At 46.5% G+C, this 17,356-nt stretch overlaps 1 non-coding gene across 1 annotated transcript; it reads right to left on the reverse strand.

Moving 5' to 3' along the window:
- Positions 1-574: 574 nt before the first annotated feature.
- Positions 575-646, reverse strand: trnaw-cca (transfer RNA tryptophan (anticodon CCA)). The gene has a single exon. It is a non-coding gene; the product is annotated as a tRNA-Trp (tRNA).
- Positions 647-17,356: the final 16,710 nt, after the last annotated feature.

Raw genomic sequence — 17,356 nt, forward strand, 5'->3', positions numbered from 1 at the left:
CTTGAATGGTGGACCAGGCTCGAGGGGCCGAATGGCCTATTCCGGCCCCTAATTCTTACATGCTTATCATCTTATGAACTTTTCACAGGAGAACAAACTCGCCCCTGAGCATGCATGAGGAGAAAGCTACAGAAAATATTCCCGTCTGGTGAGCTTTCGCGTGTGAGGCGAACGTGTTAACCGCGACACTGTGGAAACATCTCCACTTTCAGCACCAGGTCAGACGGAGATGTTAAGCGAGCAGGTGAACTGCTGAATCCCAGTTTTAAGGAGTTGGTCGTGGTGTCAAACAATGAGTTTCGCTTAATGATTAAAAATAATAAATGTCAGAAGTTGGATTCAAACCCACACCTCCAGAGAAAACTGCGATCTAATCACAGCAACTTAGACCGCTCGGCGGTGTGTGTGGCCACCTGCAAGTTGATTTTGAACTTGTGTGTCCTGTCACATGAATAAAATGAGGGCAGCAGGCACCGGGGAAATGCCTGACACCGGGGAAACAGTGAGACAGACCTTGGAACAAGGGTCTGGTTATTGCCAAACAGCAAAGAAAATATTAATTCTGAAAGAACAGTGACCCCGACGTGATTTGAACACGCAACCTTCTGATCTGGAGTCAGACGCGCTACCGTTGCGCCACGAGGCCTACACACTGTGTTTGAGATGTTCCTCTATATGAAGCTTTCACAACACAAGGGGCTTTAAAATCCCCGCCCATTCCCACCAGGTGTCAAAGCAGCGCTCACCTGCCAGTCACCGTATGTTTTTTTCTTAAACTTTTGTGTTGCGTTTATGGAAAAGCATCATTAATTAACCCGTCACCTTCTTTTGCACAATGAAAGAAATGCTAACTGAGGGACAGTCGATACTTCAATCAGTTGTCCTGTGCTTTGCGGAACGGGCAGGGAAGTGGACCTGAGTCCATGATCGCATCGGCCATGATCGTATTCAATGGCGGAGCAGGCTCGAGGGGCGTATGACCAACTCCTGCTCCTATTTCTTTTGTTCTTATGTTCTTCAGCATGTTGACCCATTTTACACACTGTATTGTCGATGTCACCAGGAATCTGGGCAACTTTTGTCAAATTTAACAGCACCGGTTATTCCTTCCGTGCAGAGAAATTAGAATCAGTAGTGAAGATAAAATCCCATGGTGATCCTTTTCAGATTCAACGCAGTAGGATTTCAAATAAAGTGAAAGAATTTTACAGTGAAACGATTTGGAAGTTTTACTTGTATTTGTATCTTTAATGAAACTTTGTGGCGTCTGACTCCCGTTCATGCCACTGCTGAAGAAGAAAGGAGGGTTTGACGTTGACCAGACTGCACTGCCCCTGATATTTGTGAGCTCATCCTTTATATTCAGTGGTTTCTTGCCCTTTGATGGGCTGCAGTGTCGCGGATATCACGTTGGCCTCACACACGAAAGGTCCCCGGTGGATCCGTTTTCTCTCACTGAAAGTTATCTATTTATTGGTTAAATAAAGAGCAATTCAGGAATAAGTGAGCCTTTCTACCAGGAGAATAGCTAATAAAAACAGCAAATGCTGGAAATCTCAGCAGGTCAGGCAGCATTTTCCAGGAGACTAAACTCTCCTCCGATTGTTCCCTTATAGCAAGTTTAAACATCATGTTTCTACCCAGAATCAAACCGGGTACTTTTCACATATAAAGCAAATGTGATAGCCACTGCACTACAGAAACCTCTGGCACAACAGCCCCAACAGAGGGGAGCTGACCAGTGAGTTCCTCTGTGCTGATCGGGAATGTGTTGGCTCACCAAAAACAACTTCTGTCCCACACTGAAAGTTTTCAATCCTTCTCCTCCGCTGCCCTTTACAGAAATTTCACGGATCACCCAGCCACCGTGTTCACTTCCACATCCTCACAGTGGGGCCACAGAGGCTCCTACCGTCTCCCCGCGATCAGCGAACTCACCCAGTTTGTAAAATTAAACCCCGAAGACGTGCCCGGCAAAGGGCAGGAGAAGCCAGATAGTCTGTAAGCTCGGTCTATCGCAGAAAGTATTGGTATTCATGGTGATTACAGCAATTATTAATCGTCTCACAAACCTCAATTATTTTTATGCGATGAATTGATCGAGAATTGAAACCAGTATAGTGCGCCGGATCTTAACCCCTCGACCACCAGGGAACGGTTATGATACATATAGATATATTTATATATATTTATACATGAACCTGAATATCAATGGCTAGCTACCTAGACCTCATGATGCAACTGTAGTGCGTCTAACTTTGAATGAGAGAAATTGTTCCACAATGATACACATTTCATCTTTTGTTCCCTTTTAAACACTAGAAACTGAGACAGGGGGAATAAATAGAGAAATAAAAGCACAGGGATAAAGACAAGAGGAAGAGAGAAGGGGAAAGATACTGTCCCCACCCAGAACTAATGCAGAAACCCCTCTGCTGCACTCGGGGTGGCCACCCGCAGCCTGGATACACGAACGGGAGAACACCAGCGGCAAGTCGGGGCCATAAAAGGAACGGCGAGCGGCCCTGGGAGCAGCTTGGAGATCCCGAGAGACGACTCCAGGGAGCAGCGCGAGCTGGTGCAGGAGGGAGGCGGCAGCGAAGTGTGACGTCATCAAGGTCCAGGTCGGTGATTGGAACGTGGGCAGATACAGCAGGAGCGGCGAGATCGGGGCAAAGGAACGGCGAGAGACTGTAGAGGGATGTGATCGGGGCCCAGGGGAGGCATGAGTTCGGGGCCAGGGACCCAGGGTTAGCACGGGCCAGCCCACACTGCGATATGTGTGTGCACTAGGTCCGCGCAGCAGAGCTGGTCGCCTGTCGTCTTGCTTAACCCTTGCCACTGGACCAAGACCTCGCTCTGTCAAGCCCGTGTGATGGCTGGGGTGCAACGGCCACCACATGTTAAAAAAATCCACGCACAGGCATCTTCCACCCTTCGGGATGTAGTTCGTATCCTTCATTGAAACACCTGTGAAATCATCCTTTTTCAGCGTGGAAGCAAGTCATCCTCGTTTCGAGGGACCGCCTATGATGATGATGATGATGGATACATTAAAGTCCCAACAGCTCATTGACTGCAGGAGTGGGACCGTGCGGCGCTTCAGAAGACATGTCGAAAAGGCCAAGTCACTAATTTCGTCTCATGTGCTCCTCCGATCAAGAACAGCAACACACACTAAAAATGCTTCAATAATGGTTACATCTTATCTCCACATTTGCTAAGCAGGTGGTTTGTTGATCGGGGGGTATGATTCTTGCTTCGTTGGTTGTTACTTGAAATTTGCAGAAAGATCCTGGCCTCAAATACCAGACCAGCCTTGAGATTGCATTGAAATGTTGCAAAGAAGGACTTGTATTTCTGCAGCGTCTGTCAGGAACTCATGATGCCCCAAAGCGCTTTACAGCCGTTGAGTTGCCTTTGAAATGTTGTCATGTGAAGAAAGATGTGCCCAAATCACCTCAACTCTTTGCAAACGAGTTCATAGAATCAAAGAAGTTTACAGCACGGAAGGAGGCTATTTCGGTCCATCGTGTCCGCGCCGGCCAACTCGAGGCTATCCAGCCTAATCCCACTTTCCAGCTCGAGGTCCATAACCCTGCAGGTTACGGCACTTCAGGTGCACATCCAAGCACTTTTTAAATGTGGTGAGGGTTTCTGCCTCTACCACCCTTTCAGGCAGTGAGTTCCAGACCCCCACAGTCCTCTGCATGAAGACATTTCCCCTCTAAACTTTCGGCCAATTACTTTAAATTTATGCCTCCTTGTTTCCCTCTGCTAAGGGAAATAGGTCCTTTCTATCCACTATATCTCGGAACCTCATCATTTTATACACCTCAATGAGGTCTCCCCTCAAGCTCTGTTCCATGGAAAACAAACCCAGCCTATCTAATCTGTCGTCATGGCTAAGATTCTCCACTCCCAGCAACATCCTCGTAAATCTCCTCTGCACCATCTTCAGTGCAATCATGTCCTTCCTGTAATATGGCGACCAGAACTGCACGCAGTACTCCAGCTGTGACCAAACCTGCCCCACCGACCCCATCTCTTGTATTCTATGTCTCGGCTAATAAAGGCAATCATTCCATATTCCTTCTCAGCCACCTCAGCTACCTGGCCTGCTACTTTCAATGATCTGTGGACATGCACTCGCTGGATTCTGGGGTGGACCCAGCAGATTGGAAAACTGCAAATGTAATGCCCCTATTTAAAAAAGGAGGCAGACAAAAAGCAGGAAACTATAGACCAGTTCGCCTGACATCTGTGGTTGGGAAAATGTTGGAATCCATTATTAAAGAAGCAGTAGCAGGATATAGAAACATCGAAACATAGAAAATAGGTGCAGGAGTAGGCCATTCGGCACTTCGAGCCTGCACCACCCTTCAATAAGATCATGGATGATCATTCAGCTCAGTACCCCTTTCCTGCTTTCTCTCCATACCCCTTGATCCCTTTAGCTATCAGGGCCACATCTAACTCCCTCTTGAATATATCTAACAAACTGGCATCAACAACTCTGTGGCAGAGAATTCCACAGGTTAACAACTCTCTGAGCGAAGAAGTTTCTCCTCATCTCAGTCATAAATGGTTTACCCCTTATCCCTTAGACTCCGACCTCTGGTTCTGGGCTTCCCCAACATCGGGACCTGTCCAGTCCCGTCAGAATTTTATATGTTTCCATGAGATCCCCTCTCAGTCTTCCAAACTCCAGTGATCTCTCGATCCCTTGATTCCCCGAGACTCGAAAAATCTATCTCACGCAGCCTTGAATATATTCAGAGACTCAGCATTCACAAGCATGTGGGGCAGAAAATTCCAAAGATTCATATCCCTCTGAGTGAAGAAATTCCTCCTCATCTCTGTCTTAAATGGCCGACCCCTTAACCTGAGACTGTGGCCCCTGGTTCTAGACACTCCAGCCCGGGGGAAACAACCTCTCAGCATCTACCTTGTCAATCCCCTTCAGAATATTGTGTGTTTCAATGAGATCACTTCTCATTCTTCTAAACTCTGGAGAGTATCGGCCCATTCTACACAATCTCTCAACTTAAGACAGTCCTCTCATCCCAGGAATCAATCTGGTGAACCTCTGTTGTACCACCTCCCAGGCAATTATTTCCTTCCTCAAATAAGGAGACCAAAACTGTGCGCAGTACTCCAGGTGTGGTCTCACCAGGGCCCTGTACAATTGTAGCAAGACTTCCTTACTCTTGTACTGTGGGCTATATATTAGGTACTATGGGCCGAGTGCCTTGTTTTTTGGCTGTTTCGATGGTTGTATAAAAAGTTATTAAAATTGACAGTTGCTCGGGAAATATATTTGTATTTCCTTCAGTGTACTCCTTACTCTTCAAGGGCTAGATTTTCCCCAAGCAGTTTTGTCGGCGCACTGACCTCAAGCGCATCGACTTTGCGCGCTGGAAATTGCTCGGGGAAAAACTCGCCCCATCCTGGCCGCTGTGTACAGTCCCCGGAGTCCTGGCGTGGCGTCGATGGTGAAGTGGGGGGCGGAGCCAAATGCCTGCGCCGCAACCACTGCTGACACCTTCGCACATAGGCAGTAGGGAGAGAAAACTTGGCACTCTGCCATTTTTAAACAGTGTCAAACCCGATAAAAAGCACAGCTCCAGCAGCTGCAACTTCTCCGGTTCACAAGCTCACACTTCTCCGGTGTGTAGAGGCAGTATTTCCCCTTCTCTCTTTCTCTTGTCTATATCCTTCGGCTTTGTTTTCTGGATTTATTCCCCCGGCCTCATTTTATGTGTTTAAAAGGGAAGAAAAGATGAAGTGTGTGACACTCTGGAACAATTTCTCTCACTCAAATATATCTATTTAGTGAAGTGAAATAAAGAGCAATTAAAGAATAAGGGAGAAGCCACTGTCACCCTTTTGACAGGACAATAAACTCGCACATGGCTGTTCATCCACAGAAAGTTTGAACATAATCTTCCTGCACGGGATCCTTCCGCGTGGAAAGCAAACGTGATAACGGCTCCACTGCGGAAACCGCTCTGACCAGAAGTACAGCAGAGGGCAGCTGACCAGTGTATGCCTTCTGTGCTGATCGGGAATGTGTTGGCTCACCTTAAACAACTTCTGTCCCTCACTGACAGCTGTCAATCCTACTCCTCCGCTGCCCTTTACACAAACATGTCACTGATCCCCACCCACCACCCCACATCCCCATCGTGTTATCTTCCATGTTAGCACAGTGGGGCCGCGGAGACATCTATTCTCTCCCCGCGGTGAGTGAATCAGTCAGTCTGTAAAATTAAAGCGGAACAAGTGTCCCGCAAAGGGCAGGGGAAGGGAGAGAGTCTGTAACCTGGGCTTAATTGTTTGTCAAAGGCTACCCGTCCTGTTGTGTATTTCCAGCAGTTTCCTACTTTCACAGGTGGAGATACCGGGGCTGGACCATGCTACTAAAATACAATGAGGTCGGGATAAAAGTTCCTCACATACTCAGGGCAAATTAAATGATTGAAGTTCTACAATGGATTAGTTAATGATGTTTAAATCAATGAATCTTTTTTCCAACATGAGATGCATGTAACTCTTTCTTCTCAGGTTTTAATTTTGATGGAAGTGTAATTTCCCTGGCCGGAAATCGACCCATGGCCGCGGTGGTGAGAGCGCCGAATCCTAATCACTGGACCACCAGGGAACGCTGCATTGCTGCATCGCTGCATCGTAATGCTTGGTGTCATTATTGTCCTTTTCAATCCACTTGTTTCACAACGAAACACATTGTAACCGTGATCTGAATTTTATGCCACGTCATTCTTTGAAATCACCTTTAAATGATTGGGTAAAACCACTCCTTGTACAACCGAAAAACAGCTTCGATTCCAGGTCAGGGCGGTAACTTCTGTAACAGCTTTTTTCAATTCAAAACCTTATAAAATTGAAGACATGCAGCTAATAAGAAAAACTAAGAATTAATTAAATCACAGTTAAATAACCGATAACCTTTTTCAGGATGAAATAAATATTAATATAGCTACTGAGGGACAGTAGTATCTTTAATCATTCATTTTCTCTTTACATGTGATGAATTTTTATCCCGATCTCATTTACACGCTGTATGAGAAATTGTAAGTGTTTATGACTCAGTTGTAAAACCATTGATTGTGTGTGTGTCTATTCTTGATTGGAGGAGCACTTGAGACCGAAGTTCCAGTTCAATATATGCATCAATAGAATCAATTTTCACCAGTTCCTTTAAACCCAATAACATAATTTATTTTGATTGGACTGGTTGGAAGAACATGATCCATGTAAAAAATTGTTGTCGTTTTACTTGTGCTGAATGCTCATAAAAGTATTGGAGTGGGAACTCACTGGATAACAGCAAAGCTTGCAATGTTTGCGGAATATATTCGTGCAGCCAAAATGCACAATGACAACCCGGAACTGTGCGGGACCGAATCCTCGGGGTAAAACATTAAAAGGCTTCGCCCGGAGATGGGTTTGGATTACCCACCTTTCAGTTACCAGCCGAATGCGCTAAACCATTGCGCCACAGATACACACTGCAAGACATGCAAAACCAGGGTGTCAGTCAGTTACAGCTTCAGATTGCTCCGACCGGGATGGAACTTATCCACTCTCAGTTGTACTTTTCCCAAGTAAAGTGTGGGACATTCACTGTGGATGTGTGGAAGCAGTCTGGTCCCGCACACTGCAGACACTTCCAACTCACCACCAACCAGCTCTGCCACAACCGGTGTGATCTACTTTCCAGCCTTCCAGTGCCTTGTCTGTGACGACGTATGTTTCAAAAGTTTTGGAATAGTTGGTTCCATGGTGTAATGGTGAGCCCTCTTGATTTTAAATCTAGCGATCTGAGTTTAAATCTCGGTGAAACCTAAATTCTTGTTGTCCCAGCTGCTGAAAATTTGGAACAAACAAGTGAAAGACACCTGGTGCTGGTGGGCAGTTTTGTTGCCTTTTTCATTGATGCTTGATCTACAAGTCTAGTTGTCAAATTGTGTGCTCAACCGTCAGTTATCTGCTGCAAATCAGCGGAGGACAAATCACTTTTTTGTCTCATGCTGCCTTTGCCTGCACAATGTGTGCTGAGATTATCTGTACAATATGCATTCCGCAGGATGAATAAAAGCAATGCTTTTTGAAATGCAGGCACTGCATGTTTTGCACTCGATAAAACGTCGCATTTTCTTTTCATTAATTTTACATTAATGCATTGCAATGCCAACGCACTTTTTACGTGGCAAGATCGATAATTAGCAGAGCGTAATGAAGACATCGCAAAGTGTCTGTTTAAAGAATGGACTCAGTCGAGAATATTTTGTGGATTTTATTTTTCTGAGGCTATTTTCCCTGTGCTGGGGTCGCCCTGCGCAGATATGTGAAAAAGCTGGTTTTGTTAAAACTCCAGAGACCGCATGGCAGTTCGCTGGGACAAAAGAGCTGTCAGTCATCCATTGACAAAAGAGCTGTCGGCCAGGAAGGGGGGCCACTGACAAAGCCACTCTAATTTGTAAAAGCACTTCTCACCTCCATCTCAGAAGGAGACACAGAACAATGAACCCACCAGCCTGGCCAGCCAAGGAGGAGCTGGGTCTTTTCCAACACAAAGGCTCAGAGAGATGCCCAGACTAAGGGCCATCAGCCCAATGCATGGGTGGGACGGCCCATCACTGACTAAGTACCCGTGCTTAGAAACAAAGGGGTTTTAAAGATTGGCGGGAACGATAGGGGTAGCAAGACTCCCAGAAAGACAGGGTCCTTTCCACTTTATTTTTAGCTTGGAGCTTGGTGTGAAGCTTGGAGCTTGCAGCTTGCAGCTTGTGTCTAGAGAGAGCCACCTCTCCCTCTCGCTCTCGCTCCACCGATCGATGTACCAGAGGAAGGGGCCGCAGTATTGCAGAAGAAGCCACCGGGACTGAAGACCAGGCAGTGACTTCCCACAGCTGAGCTGAGCAAGGAAACGGGCTGCGTGTGGTGGTGAACATGGTCGCGAGTGTCCCAAGCCAGTAACCAGATATCCCAGGCCAGCTGGGTAAGGGCTCATGGTATTCTCAGAAGTGAAGCTTTCCAGGGCTATTCTGGGGAGGGTAATTCATTGGTAGGGGTGGGGTTAGAATCCACCAGGGAATTACTGCGTGTTACTAGGTTCATTTCTGTACTGTATGTATGTTGTTTGTAACCGGGATTTTATTCTCCACAGAGACATTGATTTTGTTTCGTAGTGCATGTTTTAGACAGTGTATGTTAGACCAAATAAATATTCTACGATTTATCGCTGATGCATCCCTTTCCGTGACTGATTTAATTTCCACTCTGAATAATAATTCCCGGATCTAGAACTTTCGTAAGGTGGGGGCGATTCAAACCGTCCGTCTGGCAATTGAGCGAGGATCACAAACACTTACAATATTTACGAAAGGATATACTTGCTTTGGAGGCAGTTCAGAGAAGGTTCACTGGGTTGACTCCGGAGATGAGGGGGTTGACTTATGAGAAAAGGTTGAGTAGGTTGGGCCTCTACTCATTGGAATTCAGAAGAATGAGAGGTGATCTTATCGAAACGTATAAGGTAATGAGGGAGCTTGATAAGGTGGATGCAGAGAGGATGGTTCCACTGATAGGGGAGACTAGAATTAGGGGGCATAATCTCAGAATAAGGGGCTGCCAATTTAAATCTGTGATGAGGAGGAATTTCTTCTCTCAGAGGGTTGTAAATCTGTCGAACTCACTGCATCAGAGAGCTGAGAAAGCCACGACATTTAATAAATTTAAGACAGATAGCTTCTTAACTGATAAGGGAATAAGGCTTATGGGGAACGGGCAGGGATGTGGACTTGAGTCCATGATCGGATCAGCCATGATCATATTAAATGGTGGAGCAGGCTCGAGGGGCCATATGGCCTACTCCTGCTCCTAGTTCTTAAGTTATTATGTTCTGAATAGCGACACACAAAAAAATGCTTTGATCATGGTTACAACTTATCTTCACGTTTGTCAAACAGTTGGCTTGTTGGTCTCGGGCTGTGATTTCCCTTCGGAGTTGTTAATTGAAATTTACGAGGGGTCCCAGAGGAGCCCTGATATTGCTCGCATATTTTGAAATTGCATCGAACTTTTGCAAAGAAGTACTTGCATACCTGCAACGCCGTTCAGGAACTCATGACGCGCCAAAGCGCTTTACAGCCATTGAGTTATGTTTGAAGTGTTGTAGTTTGGGGAAAGATGTGCCCAGATCACCAAACATGTACCTCAAATCTTTGCAAAGAGTTTGGTGCAAATAATCAGGCGTCTCAGGGACTTGGACTTTCTTTGAATAAGTTCTGCTTGTACCTGCATTCAAGCTTGAAACAGCAACTTGGCTTCCATCTCACGGGACGTTTGGGGTTGATGTGCTTTGCTTTCAATCTTTGAAATTTCACCAAGCAAAGAAACGGTGAATCCAACTGTCCCTGTAAGCATTTAGTTCCCGTTTAATCACAGGAATATCCGCAGTCAGCAGCTGAAAAGGAATTCAAACCTAATACCGGCTTCGGGACAATCAGAATACTTTGTCACAGACAAGGCACCGGAAGGCTGGAAGGTAGATCACACCGGTTGTGGGAGAGCTGGTTGGTGGTGACATGGAAGTGTCTGCAGTGTGCGGGACCAGACTGCTTCCACACATCCACAATGAATGTCCCTCCATTTATTTGGGAAAAGTAGAACTGAGAGTGGACAAGTTCCATCCCGGTCGGAGCAATCTGAAGCTTTAACTGACTGACACCCTGGTTTTGGATGTCTTGCACCTTATACATTCATCAATCTCTGTGGCACAATGGGTTAGCGCGTTCGGCTATTAATCGAAAGGTTGGTGGTTCGAGCCCACCCAGGAACGAAGTGTTTAACTGTTTTTCCCCTATTATTCGGTGCCCCACAGTCCCAGGTTGTCATTGTGCGTTTTGGCTGCACGAATCTATTCCGCAAATGTTGCCAGCTGTGCTGTTATCCAATTAGTTCCCACTCCAATATTTTATGAGCATTCAGTTCAAGTAAAACGATAACAATTTTTTACATGGATCATGTTCCATCCAGCCCATTAGAAATAAATTATGTTATTGGGTTTAAAGAAACCGGTGGAAATTGATTCTATTGGTACATATATAGAACTGGAACTTCGGTCTCAAGTGCTCCTCCTATCAAGTATAGACACACACACAATCAATGGTTTTACAACTGAGTCATAAACACTTACAATTTTAAACCATTCTCATACAGCGTGTAAATGAGATAGGGATAAAACTTCATCACATGTAAAGAGAAAATGAATGATTGAGGATACCACTGTTCCTCAGTAATTATCTTATTATTTATTTCATTCTGAAGAAGGTTATCGGCTAATTAACGGTGATTAAAATAATTCTTACTTTTGCACGTTGGCTGCATGTCGTCAATTTTATAAGGTTTTGAATTTAAAAATGGGTTACAATGCTGGTTGAATACATGACCCCAAAGTCTTTTTGGGATCACAGGTTGAGACTCTCTGATGGTTTACGCTCTCTTGTAGAGCGCCTGAGTTGGGGCTCCGGTTGTTGGGCGCTGGCCTGTGTGTCTGCTGTTTGCAGTGCCTCAGGCCTATCCGGACTGCCCACAGTGACTGGGCTCTCCTCCCTTTGGTTCCGGTGTTCGGTCACCTGTGCTGGAGTGAACTCTGTATCGTGTTCTTCCTCTGCTTCTTCTATGGGGTTGCTGAACCTCCTTTTTGTTTGATCCACATGTTTGCGGCAGATTTGTCCATTGGTTAGTTTAACTACCAGAATCCTATTGCCCTCTTTGGCAATCACAGTGCCTGCGAGCCATTTAGGCCCTGCAGTGTAGTTGTGGACAGCAACAGGGTCGTTTACACCAATATATCGTGCCCCCGCATTCCTGTCATGGTATTTATATTGTGATTGGCGCCTACTCTCAACAATTTCTTTCATGGTGTGGTGTATAAGGGATAACGGCATTTGAGCATCCTTATCATTAGCAGCCCTGCGGGTGGAACCCCTGTGAGCGAGTGTGGTCGGGATCTATTGGCCAACAGGAGGCGTGATAAGTGGCTTTGTAGGGAACCCCCTTGGATTCTGAGCATCCCCTGTTTGATTATCTGCACTTTTCGTTCTGCCTGGCCGTTTGAGGCTGGCTTGAACGGTGCCTTTCTGACATGGTTAATTCCATTGCCTGCCATGAAGTCCTGGAATTCAGTGCTTGTGAAGCACAGGCCATTGTCGCTGACCAAGATGTCCGGGAGACCGTGGGCGGCGAACATTGCCCGTAGACTTTCTACCGTGGCAGAGGATGTGCTTGAATTTAAAATGTCACACTCGATTCATTTGGAGTGAGCGTCTACTACAACCAAAAACATTTTTCCGATGAAAGGACCTGTGTAGTCATCATGGATGCGTGACCAAGGCTTGGCGGGCCATGGCCAGGGGCTAAGCGGGGCTTCCCTGGCGCATTGCCCAGCTGGGCACACGTGTTGTACCTGCGAATACAAACTTCCAGATCTGAATCTATCCCTGGCCACCAAACGTGTGACCTGGCAATTGCCTTCATCATGACAATGCCCGGATGCTCATTGTGGAGTTCTCTGATGAACACCTCTCTGCCCATCTGGGGCATGACTGCGCGGTTTCCCCACAGTAGGCAATCGGCCTGAATCGAGAGTTCATCCCTGCCCCTGTGAAATGGTTTAAATTCCTCAGGGCATGCCCTGTACGTGGCTGCCCAGTCCCCATTCAGGACACATTTCTTGACTAGAGACAATAGCGGGTCTCTATTTGTCCAGACTTTAGTCTGACGGGCTGTCACGGGTGAGCCATCGCTTGCGAAAGCTTCAACAGCCATGACCATCTCAGCGGCATGCTCGGTAGCCCCCTCAGTGCTGGCTGGTGGGAGCCTGCTGAGTGCATCGGCGCAGTTTTCAGTGCCCGGTCTGTGCCGAATTGTGTAGTCATAGGTGGCTAACGTGAGTGCCCACCTCTGTATGTGGACCGATGCGTCTGCATTTATGGCCTTGTTGTCGGCCAAAAGGGACGTGAGGGGTTTGTGATCTGTCTCCAGCTCAAATTTCCTGCCAAACAGGTACTGGTGCATTTTCTTTACCGAATATACACATGCGAGCGCCACCTTTTCTATCATCCCGTAGCCCCTTTCTGCCTGGGACAGACTTCTGGAGGCATAAGCTACCGGCTGTAACTGACCCTTGGCATTGACATGCTGCAACACACACCCGAAACCATAGTACGACGCATCGCACGTTAACACAAGTTTCTTACATGGGTCATATCGCGTTAACAGATTGTTGGAACATAACAAACTGTGTGCTCTATTAAAAGCCCTTTCCTAGCTGTCCCCCCAGACCCATTCGCGACCTTTGCTTAGGAGCACATGTAGCGGCTCCAGCAGCGTGCTCAATTAGAGAAGAAAGTTACCAAATAGTTCGGGAGCCCCAGGAACAAACGCAGCTCCGTCGTGTTACGGGGTCTGGGTGCTCTCTGGATCGCTTCCGTCTTGGACGCAGTAGGGCTCATCCCATCTACTCCTACCCTCATCCCCAGGAATTCTACCTCTGGAGCTAGGAAGATGCACTTCGCCTTTTTCAGTCGCAGCCCTACCTGGTCCAGTCTGCGTAACACCTCCTCCAGGTTGTGGAGGTCTTCTTCAGTATCGTAACCCGTGATGAGGATGTCGTCCTGAAAAACCATCCTCCCTGGAATCGACTTGAGGAGGCTTTCCATATTTCATTGGAAGATCGCGGCGGCCGAGCGAATCCCGAACGGACATCTGTTGTACTCAAACAACCCCTTGTGTGTCGTGATGGTGGTCAGCTTCTTCAACTCTCTCGGCAGCTCCTGGGTCATGTAAGCTGAGGTCACGTCCAATTTTGAAAAAAGTTTGCCACCGGGTAGCATCGCAAAGAGGTCCTCCGCTCTCGGTAGCGGGTACTGGTCTTGGAGTGACACCCGATTGATGGTGGCCTTGTAATCAGCATATATCCTGACCGAAACATCCGCCTTGAACACGGTACAATCGGGCTCGCCCAGTCACTGAATTCGACTGGCAAAATGATACCTTCCCTCAGCAGGCGGTTCAATTCACCTTCTATCTTTTCCCACATCACGTACGGCACCGCTCTGGCCTTGTGGTGTCCTGGCCTGGCTTTCGGGTTTATGTGAATCACTACCTTGGCCCCATGAAAGTGCCAATGTCGGGTTGAAATAATGAGTCAAATTTGTGCAGGATCTGTGAGCATGAAACTCGCTCCACAGAGGAAATAGCATTAACATTGCCCCATTTCCAGTTCATGACAGCAAGTCAACTCCTCCCCAGTAGTGCGGGACCGTCCCCCGGGACAAACCAGAGTGGCAACCTGTTCTCCGAATCTTTGTGGGTCACGATTGTCGTGGCGCTGCCAAGCACCGGAATGATCTCCTTGGTGTATGTCCGTAGCTGTGCGTCAATCGGTGATAATTTTGGCCCTACTGGCCTTGGACGCCCACAACTTTTCAAACTATTTGTTACCCATCAGGGACTGGCTAGCCCCCGTGTCTAGCTCCATTGATACTGGGATGCCACTGAGGAGCACTTTCATCATTATCGGTGGCGTGCTGGTGTATGAACTGTATACGTGCTCCACATGAACTCACTGAACTTCAGCTTCCAGCGATTTCCCCCAGCGTTCATTTCTGCAATTTCTGTAGGTATTTTGCTCATCTCTGCAATCTCCGGCTGAGTTTGTGCCTCCATGCCTCCAACATGAGCTGTTGTTGGAAACAAAACATCCCTTGCTAGTCAATCGTCCCTGACAACACCTGTGACTGTCCTTGAGTGTGCCATTAACAGGTGTTGATGGCCCCATTACTGGCCACATTGTCCCTTGCAATGGTGTGAATCGCCGTTCTGTTTGCCATTATCTCTGTCGAACTCCCCCTCTGGGTTCGACTACATGTTGGGGCATACCCGATTGCCCTTGTCTACCTGGAGAACTGTGTGCTGCTTCAACAATGTTGATTCTCTGTCCCAACCATTCCTTAACACAGTATCTCTCGTCTATTCTGCTAGCGGCCATGCTCACGTTGTTTAAATCCCAATTTCTCGTCGCCATTGATACATCCTTACTATACAGTAGAAATGCACACGAGGCCCATGCTTGAGAGAAGGTCAGTCTGTGGCCTGTCCTTTATTCCTTAGCACTCAAGTGATGAATGTGGGTGGAGCTTCCCCTTTTATACCTGAAGGTCCAGGTTAGAAGTGTCTCCCACAAGTCCAGCGCCAAGGTTAGTGGGAAAATAGAAGATTGGGAAAATTTTAAACGACAGCAAAGAATGACTAAGAAAGCAATAAAGAAAGGAAAGATAGATTACAAAGGTAAACTTGTGCAAAGCATAAAAATGGATAGTTAAAGCTTTTACCAATATATAACACGGAAAAGAGTGACTAAAGTAAATGTTGGTCCCTTAGAAGATGAGAAGGGGGATTTAATAATGGGAATCTATATGGGTAGAGCTGCAGAATACCAAAGGGCAAAAAACGTTAGTGGGAGTTGTGTACAGACCTCCAAGCAGTCGTAGTGATGTTGGGGAGGACATCAAACATGAAATTAGAGGTGCGTGCAATAAAGGTGCAGCAGTTATAATGGGTGACTTTAATATGCACATAGATTGGGTTAACCAAACTGGAAGTAATACGGTGGAGGAGGATTTCCTGGAGTGCATAAGGGATGGTTTTTTAGACCAATATGTCGAGGAACCAACTAGGGGGGAGGCCATCTTAGACTGGGTGTTGTGTAATGAGAGAGGATTCATTCGCAATCTCGTTGTGCGAGGCCCCTTGGGGAAGAGTGACCATAAAATGGTGGAATTCTGCATTAGGATGAAGAATGAAACAGTTAATTCAGAGACCATTGTCAAGAACTTAATGAAGGGTAACTTTGAAGGTATGAGGCGTGAATTGGCTAGGATAGATTGGCGAATGATACTGAAGGGGTTGACTGTGGATTGGCAATGACAGACATTTAGAGACTGCATGGATGAACTACAACAATTGTACATTCCTGTCTGGCATAAAAATAAAAAAGGGAAGGTGGCTCAACCGTGGCTATCAAGGGAAATCAGGGATAGCATTAAAGCCAAGGAAGTGGCATACAAATTGGCCAGAAATAGCAGAGAACCCAGGGACTGGGAGAAATTTAGAACTCAGCAGAGGAGGACAAAGGGTTTGATTAGGGCAGGGAAAATGGAGTACGAGAAGAAGCTTGCAGGGAACATTAAGACGGATTGCAAAAGTTTCTATAGATATGTAAAGAGAAAAAGGTTAGTAAAGACAAACATAGGTCCCCTGCAGTCAGAATCAGGGGAAGTCATAACGGGGAACAAAGAAATGGCGGACCAATTGAACAAGTACTTTGGTTCGGTATTCACTGAGGAGGACACAAACAACCTTCCGGATATAAAAGGGTTCGGAGGGTCTAGTAAGGAGGAGGAACTGAGGGAAATCCTTATTAGTCGGGAAATTGTGTTGGGGAAATTGATGGGATTGAAGGTCGATAAATCCCGAGGGCCTGATGGACTGCATCCCAGAGTACTTAAGGAGGTGGCCTTGGAAATAGCGGATGCATTGACAGCCATTTTCCAACATTCCATTGACTCTGGATCAGTTCCTATGGAGTGGAGGGTAGCCAATGTAACACCACTTTTTAAAAAAGGAGGGAGAGAGAAAACAGGGAATTATAGACCGGTCAGCCTGACATCGGTACTGGGTAAAATGATGGAATCAATTATTAAGGATGTCATAGCAGTGCATTTGGAAAGAGGTAATATGATAGGTCCAAGTCAGCATGGATTTGTGAAAGGGAAATCATGCTTGACAAATCTTCTGGAATTTTTTGAGGATGTTTCCAGCAGAGTGGACAAGGGAGAGCCAGTTGATGTGGTATATTTGGACTTTCAGAAGGCTTTCGACAAGGTCCCACACAAGAGATTAATGTGCAAAGTTAAAGCACATGGGATTGGGGGTAGTGTGCTGACATGGATTGAGAACTGGTTGTCAGACAGGAAGCAAAGAGTAGGAGTAAATCGGGACATTTCAGAATGGCAGGCAGTTATTAGTGGGGTACCGCAAGGTTCTGTGCTGGGGCCCCAGCTGTTTACACTGTACATTAATGATTTAGATGAGGGGATTAAATGTAGTATCTCCAAATTTGCGGATGACACTAAGTTGGGTGGCAGTGTGAGCTGCGAGGAGGACCTCCAAAGGACAATGGTCCTTGGACGAGATAAAAAGCGTCTGGGGAAAAACGACCCGTATGAAAAATAAAGAGCGAACTAGATGGTCCCTAGCGGTT

The sequence above is a fragment of the Pristiophorus japonicus genome, unplaced genomic scaffold, assembly GCF_044704955.1.
Source record: "Pristiophorus japonicus isolate sPriJap1 unplaced genomic scaffold, sPriJap1.hap1 HAP1_SCAFFOLD_332, whole genome shotgun sequence".
Lineage (NCBI taxonomy): Eukaryota > Metazoa > Chordata > Chondrichthyes > Pristiophoridae > Pristiophorus > Pristiophorus japonicus.